Source organism: Clupea harengus, chromosome 4 (assembly GCF_900700415.2).
Source record: "Clupea harengus chromosome 4, Ch_v2.0.2, whole genome shotgun sequence".
NCBI lineage: Eukaryota > Metazoa > Chordata > Actinopteri > Clupeiformes > Clupeidae > Clupea > Clupea harengus.
In genome coordinates, this window is record NC_045155.1 from 13,699,431 (window position 1) to 13,709,782 (window position 10,352).

Below are 10,352 nucleotides of genomic sequence, written 5' to 3' on the forward strand. Positions count from 1 at the left end.
TGCGTAATGGCTACACGTTTCAGCTTATAAGGTCTGGCACTGGCACGCTCTCTCAGGAGCTCAGTGTGCTGAAGGTAACATACAAGGAAACGTCTGCAGACACACACACACACACACACACACACACACATACACACACACACACACACACACACACACACACACACACACACACACACAGAGAGAGAGAGAGACACCTACACCACACACACTAAATGTGTCAAGTTTCAATATAGACAAAAGGCAAGGAAGGTAAAAGTGTTTGTATGAGAGACCCAGAATGTATGTAATGATACTGAATGTAAACAAACCACTCAGGAGAACTAGACTAGGGCATTCAAAAAATAAATTAAACAGTCTACAGAGGCACAATAGGGCCATCCCTGTGAATGTCCCTATAAAACTTGGCCACCAGTGAGGGAGTGGCAACTACACAGTGTGCCACCCACACTGTAGGTCCCTGCATCTCTTAAGGTAGCGGTGCCTTAGAGTAAAAGTCCCGTACATCATCTCCCTCTGAAAGATGCTCTTTCCATTTGGAGAACAAATCACCTTGGTTAACCCCTGAATGGAGCGCAAATGCCCCACTCCCTCAAAATAAAGAGCAACAGTAGGTGTTTCTGTTTCATCGTTTCTGAGGCAAGGACCGTTGGACAGTGGTGAGCAGTCCCATAGTGAGAGAAGACAGAGAGCGTCCAGGAGTAGGAGATGATAAGGGCCGACTTGGGAATAAGGGGTTAGAGAATGGAGTTAGAGTATGGTCCGCCAATGCAGAAGCCTCCAGGCATTAAAAACAGACTCTGTTCACTGGCCACCGAAAACGGTGGTCTTTGAATGTCATTAATAAGCCTGTCAAAACCAAGGCCGCTGACTATTTGCAGTGAACAAAGGGAAAAATGGAATCCAAACTCTGCCTGTCCCGTACAGCATTCACTGAGCCACTTGCAGCCTCAAGGACTTCACCTTGCTGGGCAGATGAATCAGGCACTGGCCGCTTTCCATCGCTGGCAGGTGAGTGACTTCAGGGGGAAGCCAGTGATACTCATCCCAGAAAAAACACAAAACAAAAACACCTAGGTGGATCAAGATCAGTACACCTGTGCCACAATGTCAAAGCTGCTAGGTTGTTGATGACCAGGACTCTCTGGATCAGGACAGCTGCGGTTGAATCCATCTCCATTTCTTCCCAAGCCTTCCCTGAATATTCTCTAAAAAAAACTTCCCAATTCTACTCCATGGTTGTGTCTGTGCCCAGATAGACTTCAAGCACCTCAACCCCTTCTCTGCCCCAAGCACATTGCCTGGGCAAGCAGGTTGTAACAGGAGTTTTTCTGTTCCAACAGACAGGTGCATTTTGTCCAGTTTATGTGGGCAGACCCTCTGATACAAAGAGAAGCATTTATTAAGGCACCTTATGTCCTTTTCAGAACGGATAAAGTGAGTTTGATTGAAGAATCACCGATAGCAATGGCATACAGCAACTCTGAAATAAGGGATCCTTCTTTTATTCGTCCGGTCACAGATTTTAAGCAAGCCGTAAATGTCTTTACAAAGAAGTTGTATATAAAACGAAAGCTGGTCTAAAACCAAACACTTTTCTACACGATCAAATGGTTTCTCTTGATCCAACAACAAAAAAACAATGTTTCGTTTATATAATCTTGAAACGCTAATTACATCCTTTAACAAGAACAGTTGATCAAATCTGGACCTCCCTATGGACATAGTATATTTATAACTGTGGAAAGGCATATATTCAGCCTATTGGTCAGTGTTTTTGACAAAACTTTATAATCTACTGAGAGAAGAGACAAAGGTCTGCAGTTCCTTAGAGAACTCATGTCCCCCTTCTTTGGAAGAAGAGTCCGTAGCGACTACATGGAAGGACCCCTATGGCAATTATTTCTAAAAGGACAGGATTGAGGTAAGGTCCAAGAATGTCCTAAAATGTCTTGTGAAATGTAGTAGTCGGGCCATCCAAACCAGGTGCTTTACCCATACTTAGTTCCTGGACTGCTACAGTTAGTTCAGTAAGGGAGGGGGGTTTGGACTGCTACAGTAAGTTCAGTAAGGGAGGGGGGTTTGCTAAGTCCTTTATATCCTGTTCGCCAAGGCATGGAAGCCCTTGCAGCAGCTCCTCAGCTGAGGCCACCATCTCAGCCCGAAAGAGATCTTCTTAAAAAGCGTAAAGCATGTGATTGCATTTCTTTGTTGTCTCTGATGATGCTGCCATCTGGAAGTCTCAGCTGGTGCATCCATTTCTTTTCCATAGCCCTTTTCTCCAAGCTGAAATTGGGTTTCTTCATGCTGTTGAACTCTGAGACCTGTACTCTGACCAAATCTACTTGACCATGGTCTTCATATTCTCATCATATTTGTCAAAAGCAAGTTATTCCTTCTAAATGCTCCACTAAGCTCAGGGCCATCACCATGGACACCTCTGCTTTTCAGATGAAGAATCTCTCTCTCGAGTGAGATTGCCATTGGACTGCTTGCTGTATACTGAAGGCGGAACAGCTTTATCTAAGCCCTCCTGACATCCCACCATTGACTCCACCATTATCACTGACTTATGTCCTCTCCTCTCCCCCTCCATGCTTCCCAGAAAATAAATCTGTATAAAAATATATATGTATAAAAGTGTGATCATGCAAAAACTTACCACTTACTTTGCAGTGCAAAACTGAGAGAGAAAGACAGAAAGAGATGGTGGGGTTATAGAATTTGAGCCAAAGCTATTACTGTCATAAAATCAGTCCAGTCCAGCACAGGAGACCATATTCCTATTTACTTTTACCCATATATACTGCCTGACACACGAATGATCTCCAGGTGTCCAATAGCCCATGGAGCTCTTGAACACATTTCAGAGCGTCTGTGGACACTGCATGAGGTTCCATGTGATTCTTATCCACAGTGTAGTTTAGGGTGCAATTATAAGCTCCCCCTGGCACCATAGTAACATCATAATGATAGCACCTTAATAATAGCGTCAACATGTCGAATTCTACTGGGAACAAGTTCATGCCGGTAGCAGAGGGGAAAACAAAAGCTGGGGAAGGAATCTACGCCACCCCTGTGCTCACATTCGAACCGTGCCTAAAGAAAACCTGTCCCCTACCCCTCCACCCTTCACGACAGCCATTCATATTTAATGACCCGATGATAAGAAAGGCCATCATGGTCATAAAATAGAGCAGTGTTTTTCAACCTTTTTTGCGTCAAGGCACACTTAAGACACAGAAAAAATCTCACGGCACACCAACAACCGGAAATGATATGAAAATCAAACTCAAACATAGTTTCAGCATGAGCATAATATACTCTAAGAAATCAGGGAAACGCGTGTTCTATTTGTTATGTTTTATTAAACTTAACATCATCCTAATGCCAAGATGGCACAGGCTTTATGCCCAGGTACAGATCATTTTGGACAGGCTGCATTACCGCCACACACCTGTAGAACAAAAGACATGCAATTAGAACAACAACTGTCATGGTATATGAACATCGTTAAGTGCTCCATCCACAAAGCGCACGTTAGCCAGGAGTTGGGCATGGCCACTTATATCTGTCGACTCATCGAGTTGCAAAGCAAATTTCCCGCTGCAGCGTATCTTCTCCAAAACAATGCTCTCGATGTCAGCAGATATGTCATCAATACGTCTCGCTATGCTGTTATCTGAGAGGGGAACTTTAGCAATCTCCTTCACTGCATCTGGGCCTAGCATGACATTGACAATGGCTTTGCAGGCGGGTAATATCAATGATTCCCCCACAGTGTGTGGCTTTTTTGACTTAGCTACAAGTTCCGCTACTAAATAGCTAGCTTCCAGGGCTCTCTCGGACACCTTTGTGACCTTTGTCATCATAGTAGCCTGTTTCACAGTGTTGTCACGCAAACGAACAAAATAGTTTGGATCCTTGTCTTGGAGCGCAGGGTGTTTAGTTTGCAAGTGGCGTTTAAGCTTGCTAGGGACCATGGCACTGTTAGCTAGCTTTTCCCCACACACAACGCACAACGTACTCGGTGCGGCGGGAACCCCAGTGAAGGAAAATCCAAATGACAGATACTCATCACTGTACTGTCTTGAGCTCACCGTTTTAGCCTTCTTTTGACACCCACTTGTACTGGGCTCATCTGGATCAGGTGTGGGGGGATCTTGATCAGGACCTAGTTTTCTTTTTTAAAATGTCTCTATTAGACTTTTATGCGTGTACCTATCTCTTAATCTCACTTTTTTTAATTGTCGCCTCAGCAAATCTGCCTATTAATTACGCTGCGTACCGCCACCCACAGGCAGAGGGGAGTATTGAGCCTTCATACCACCAACAGCGCGACGACACAAACACACAAGTTGGCTCTTTTTTTTCACCAATGAAGTGACAGTATGTATAAAATTATGTTTTTTCACGGCACACCTGACAGCCTCTCGCGGCACACCAGTGTGCCGCGGCACAGTGGTTGAAAAACACTGAAATAGAGCACCAGCAAATCATGGTGAAATCAAAACCTTTGATGGTTACAATTAAGATCTCATTGTTTTCCTTTGCAAAGGGCTTCTGCGTTCGCTAAGGATTTATTTCAGTCTATAACATTTTGGCACTTTAACGTTAGGATACACTACACGAAGCAACACAAATGTGGCGATTGGAGAAAAAAGGCTTAATTTTACCCCTATGTTTATTCTTTGTAACATCAAGTAAATTGCTTAACTCCTTAACAAAGTAAAGTTTCTTGGGCCTACCTGAAGTTGAGGTATCAGTACCACTCTCAACCACCTCCGATTCTTCCCCATGAGCTTCCACATTCTCTACTCTCTCTTTCTCATTCAGTGTATCATAATTCATTGCTATGGACCCGTCTTCCATCTTATCATTTTCATTATTAGATAGGATCTCTGAGTTATCTCCCGAGCCATCTCCTGCCTGGCTTACAGTAGCTTTTTTGCTCTGCACCCATGGCAGGTGCATCGTTCGTAACAGTCGGGGGGACTCAGTGCCAACATCAGAGTCGCCCTTCTCCCTTGCTACTGCATCACTTACTTCCCCATTCGTATCATTTTCTGTTTCACCACCGACATTCACCACAGGCTCCTCAGGTGTATTGGCAAAACCTGAAGCCGAGTTTGAGTCAGACTGTGGTTCCTGGGTTTCCCCATTCTTTTTAGGACAGGCTTGCCCATGTTCCCAGCACAAAAAAAGCATTTCATCATTTCCAAGCTAATGAAAATGAGTAGGTGATGGGGAAGGGAATTGATCTTCCCAGGTCATCTTTTTGTGATAATTAGAGTGCAGTCTAAGTTTGCAATGACATTTTGTACACAACATATAGGCTAGTAAGATAGATTCGACCATGTGATGACTGTTATTTTTTAAATACAAGTTCTATGCATATATAGCACTAAGTGTACACTGGGTACTTGGGTCTGAGGTGGTTCAGATATGACTACAACCTCTTTATCTTTTCACTGATACAACAGAACAGATACAGTTCTGAAGATGTGTCTGAAGATGACCTCCATTAGGAGCACTCCAGTGTTGATTCATTTGCATCTAGAAGTTGAGTTTAAGATTTAAGACTTAAGACTTAGAGTTTTATTCTGTTTTATTTAAGTTTTATTGCAGCCTAACTGATGCCAGACTTGGCATTGTTTAAGCCAGTGCCATGTTGCCATATTGCAGGGAAAAGACAGAATACCTCTCAAAAACAGTCTAGTCGCTGTCCAAGGTGCTGACATTACATCAGGAATAAGAGGTATAACAGGGCATAAAATCACCCAGTTATTTAAGCCTCTATCTGCTTCTCCAGTCACAGCTGATGTATTTCCTTATCATCTGTGGACAGGCAAAACAGTGACAGCCCCATAATGATAAGGTCAATGAACTTGGTCAGCCGGACCCAGAATCAGTCTTGTTATCACATGTCCATCTGGTTAAACTGGGAGGATGTGTGCATGCTGTTGGGAGTCTAATATGTTTGCTGGCGGTAAAAGGTCATGCATAGGGGGAGCAGTGGATGCATGACCTTTCGTGGCACGCACACACACACATACACACACACACACACACACACACACACACACACACAGAGAGACACGCACACACACACACACACACACACACACACACACACACACACACACACACACAGAGACACGCACACACACAATATGCAACTTTATGATGACAAGCTCAACTATGCATGAGCATTCTCTCTCTTGCTCTCTGTTTCTCACACACACACACACACACACACACACACACACACACACACACACACACACAAATAGACTAAGATTGGCCTCCAGACACACTGCCTATACACTGTCTAAATATGTTAGCACCCCTCACTGCAGATAGCCTCCCTGTGAGCCGGTGTATACCTCAGGAACCAATTGATGAAAGCAATTAAGCAACCTAACCACCTCTCACCTGTTTCTACTAGACCTTAGCACCCCCTGATTTACTTGGGTCAATAATCTTTGCTAGAGTATCATTTACCAGTGCAATGCAATACAATACTCTGGGATATTCATCCTCTCAGCCTCAGCCCCTGAAACAAGCCTGGCAGCCATTCGCCCCTTGTGCTCCTGGCCAAGGCAGTGAGTGCTGAGGTAATAAAACCAATACAGAAATATAGCTGCAAGCAGCGATGCGGATTCCTCCAAAGATTGCGAAACCAGGGGAAAATGTATATTCTTCACAATTTTGGAAAGAAGAGTAAAAGAAGGAAAGAAGAGTGAAGAAGGGAAATAAGAAAAGAAAGAAGTGTCTTGCTAAAGGACGCTTCAACAGGGAATTGAACTTACAACCTTCTGATTACCAAACGACTTCTCTACCCCTGCACCACTGACGGCCAGGTTAATATCTCAAAGATTTGCTTAGATATTACTTCACTTCCTGCTTTTCTGCTGAATTTGAGTGGCTATACCGGACAAACGGTTGTGAGGATCAAAATGTTGTGAGTAAGTTTTGTAAGTTTGTAAGTTCAAAAGTAAGTTTTGTGAGGCTTGGTCTGAAGATCATCTCTAGTGATTTTGAAGAAGATTTGACCAAAATTGTAGGAGGAGTAAGCTTTCAAAGATTTTTTGATAAAACCGGGAATAACAGAAAATCTATACAACCGAAAATTGGCGCCATTGAACGTTGGATTCGTCTTGATCCAAGGAATCCAATGGTACCTCATTTTTGAAAATCGGTCAAACGGTTCAAAAGTTACAGTAATAACAAAAGTCCAACTTTGACCCGTTGGTGGCGCTAGTGTGGTCTAGTGGGAGACATGAAACTTGGTGTGAGTGAAGAAGGGACTGTCCTTAATGAGTGTGCCAAATTTCAGAAAAAGTTACCATACGGGATTTGAGAAAAATTGTAGGAAGAGTAGGCTTTCAAAGCAGTTTGATAAAACCGGTAATAGCGGAAAATCTATACAACCGAAAATTGGCGCCATTGTACGTCGAATCCGTCTTGATCCAAGGAATCCAATGGTACCTCATTTTTGAAAATCGGTCAAACGGTTCAACAGTTGTGTGTGTTAACAAAAGTCCAACTTTGACCCGTTGGTGGCGCTAGTGTGGTCTAGTGGGAGACATGAAACTTGGTGTGAGTAAAGAAGGGACTGTCCTTAATGAGTGTGCCAAATTTCAGAAAAAGTTACCATACGGTTCTAGGGGCTGCCATTGACTCCCATGGTACAAGAATAATAATACCTACAAATATAGCTGCAAGCAGCGATGCGGATTCCTCCTAAGATTGCGAAACCAGGGGAAAATGTATATTCTTTACCATTTTGGAAAGAAGAGTAAAAGAAGGAAAGAAGAGTGGAAGAAGGAAAGAATAGAGGAAAGAAGAGTGAAGAAAGAAGTGTCTTGCTAAAGGACGCCTTGACAGGGAATTGAACTAACAACTTTCTGAGTACTAAACAACTTCTCTACCCCTGTACCAATGTCACCCAGGTTTGTATCTCAAAGTTTTGCTTACATATTACTTCACTTCCTTATTGGCGGCTTTTCTGCTGAATTTGAGTGGCTATACCGGACAAACGGTTGTGAGGATCAAAATTCTGTTGAATAAGTTTTGTGTCGCTTGGTCTGAAGATCATCTCTGGTGATTTTGAAGAAGATTTGACCAAAATTGTAGGAGGTGTAGGCATTCAAAGGTTTTTTGATAAAACCGGGAATAACAGAAAATCTATACAACCGAAAATTGTCGCCATTGAACGTTGAATTCGTCTTTATCCAAGGAATCCAATGGTACCTCATTTTTGAAAATCGGTCAAACGGTTCAAAAGTTACAGTGTTAACAAAAGTCCAACTTTGACCCGTTGGTGGCGCTAGTGTGGTCTAGTGGGAGACATGAAACTTGGTGTGAGTGAAGAAGGGACTGTCCTTAATGAGTGTGCCAAATTTCAGAAAAAGTTACCATACGGTTCTAGGGGCTGCCATTGACTCCCATGGTACAAGAATAATAATACCTACAATAACAATAGGGTTCCTCCTGACGGAGGAATCCTAATAAGAGCCGCTCCAACGCTGACGCTGCCCAGCTCAGCACACACACACACCCCACCCCCACCCCCACCCACACCACCCATCGATCTCCTGTGTACTCAACAAGGTCTTTAAGGCGATAATCAGCCTTAATTAGGCATCTTGGTACACCCAGGATTCAGATAGAAGAAAAAAGAGGAATAGAGATAGGGTGTCAGGGAGAGAGAAGAGAAAAGAGAGAAGACAAACAAGGACCAAGGGGAAAGCGGGCGAGGTACAGAGGAAGGGCGAGGCTTGAGATAGAAGTGGTTCCACCTCTGCTGCTTGTTTACATGTGCTCATCAAGCAGAACCAGTTATCCAAAGCGGATCGGAACAGAGCAGAGGAATTGAGTTTATGTCCAACACTTTGCTCTACTTGTTGAGTTTCCATTGTATCAGGTTCATAAACTTGGCCAATTGTAAAGGTTACTCCTATCCTGACCTTTCTAGACCTCTGCTAATGAACCAGCAAAGACCTCTCTGCACTGAGAAGTGTTTGAATGCTCCACTTTGTCTGTGTTCTTTCACGGATTGCTACTGCAGCATTTGCTATGGCAGTTACTCATTATATCGATTTTCATGGTGATGGCTTTGGCTCTGGTAGTGTCAGCTCTCGGCCCAGCAGTTATTTGTGTTATGGCTGTTTTATCTCACAATGGGAATTGTAGTTTAATCGGTTTAGTTAGGCTGCAGTAATTGAAATAGCAGTCGCATGAATTATATGTCTTACCTAAAGAAATGAAAGCGCTCTGAATGTATGGGTGTCTAAGCACTGAAGGGGACAGGGACGGTCTGTGCTGCTATTAAAGCTATCTTCTCCTGCTGCGTGCAAATGTTCTCTGGGTCAGTGCTGGAGCTCTGCGATCGATGATAATCATTAGATAAGCAGCCACGCCGCAGGTACCCCAGTACCTTCAAAAGACATTAAAAACTCCAAAGGGGGGCAGTGTTAACCTCAGCTGTCAGCTCACTGCTCAGAGAGAGAGTGAGAGAGAAAGAGGGACAGAGAGAGAGGGACAGAGAGAGAGAGAGAGAGAGAGAGAGAGAGAGAGAGAGAGAGAGAGAGAATAACACACCAACCCAGTGTGCATTGATCAAGAGAAGCAGACTGTGCCTGGTGCCTGCATCTTTCTTTTGTCACAGGATAAAGGCAGCATCTGTTCGCTAAAATGTCATTGATGGCTGGCTGCCTTCATTGACTGTGTGTACACAGCTGTTGCACACACATTTGTGTCAGGGGTTTTAGAATCAGCAGATTTGCGTCCGACTACAGGGGGGATGGGGGGTAGTTACCACTGTAACGATAGGCAGAGGAGGTGCGCTTATGTTTCCATTAACCAGGACACTCACTCTGATTTTTGTGTCATGAAATACATAACAATCATCATTTTCTGAATTTTCACCAGCAGGCATTGTATATATTTTTTCTTGTTGCTGTAAATTCTTTCTTTTAATTGCATGCTTGTTAAACCCCAAACAATGCGGCTGAGGCAGCCAACAGCAGAATGTGCTCGCAGACACAATCAGAGAACTGACTGTTCCTCTCCTCTCTGAGTTGTAGTAGTTTAAATGCTGAGCATCTTTGTTTGTGCTCTCATAGGTACGTGTATTTTGAGAACTTTCCCACGGTCCAGCCCAGAAGGTGTGCTTCTCTCATCGCCATAAATGAAAATTCCACCACTTGCCAGACTGATCAGTCACGCTGAGAGCAACCTTAGGCTTTTCCTAGGAGCTAGGATGTTTTTAAAGACACACACACACGCACTCAAACACACAGACATGCACACTCACTTACTCGCTCTCATCCACAAACTTTGTTTTG

The 10,352-nt window shown here is 43.6% G+C and overlaps 1 protein-coding gene across 3 annotated transcripts in view; it reads left to right on the forward strand.

Moving 5' to 3' along the window:
- Positions 1-10,352, forward strand: part of cacna2d3a (calcium channel, voltage-dependent, alpha 2/delta subunit 3a) — a 172,896-nt gene that overhangs the window by 50,854 nt on the left and 111,690 nt on the right. The window lies entirely within an intron of this gene.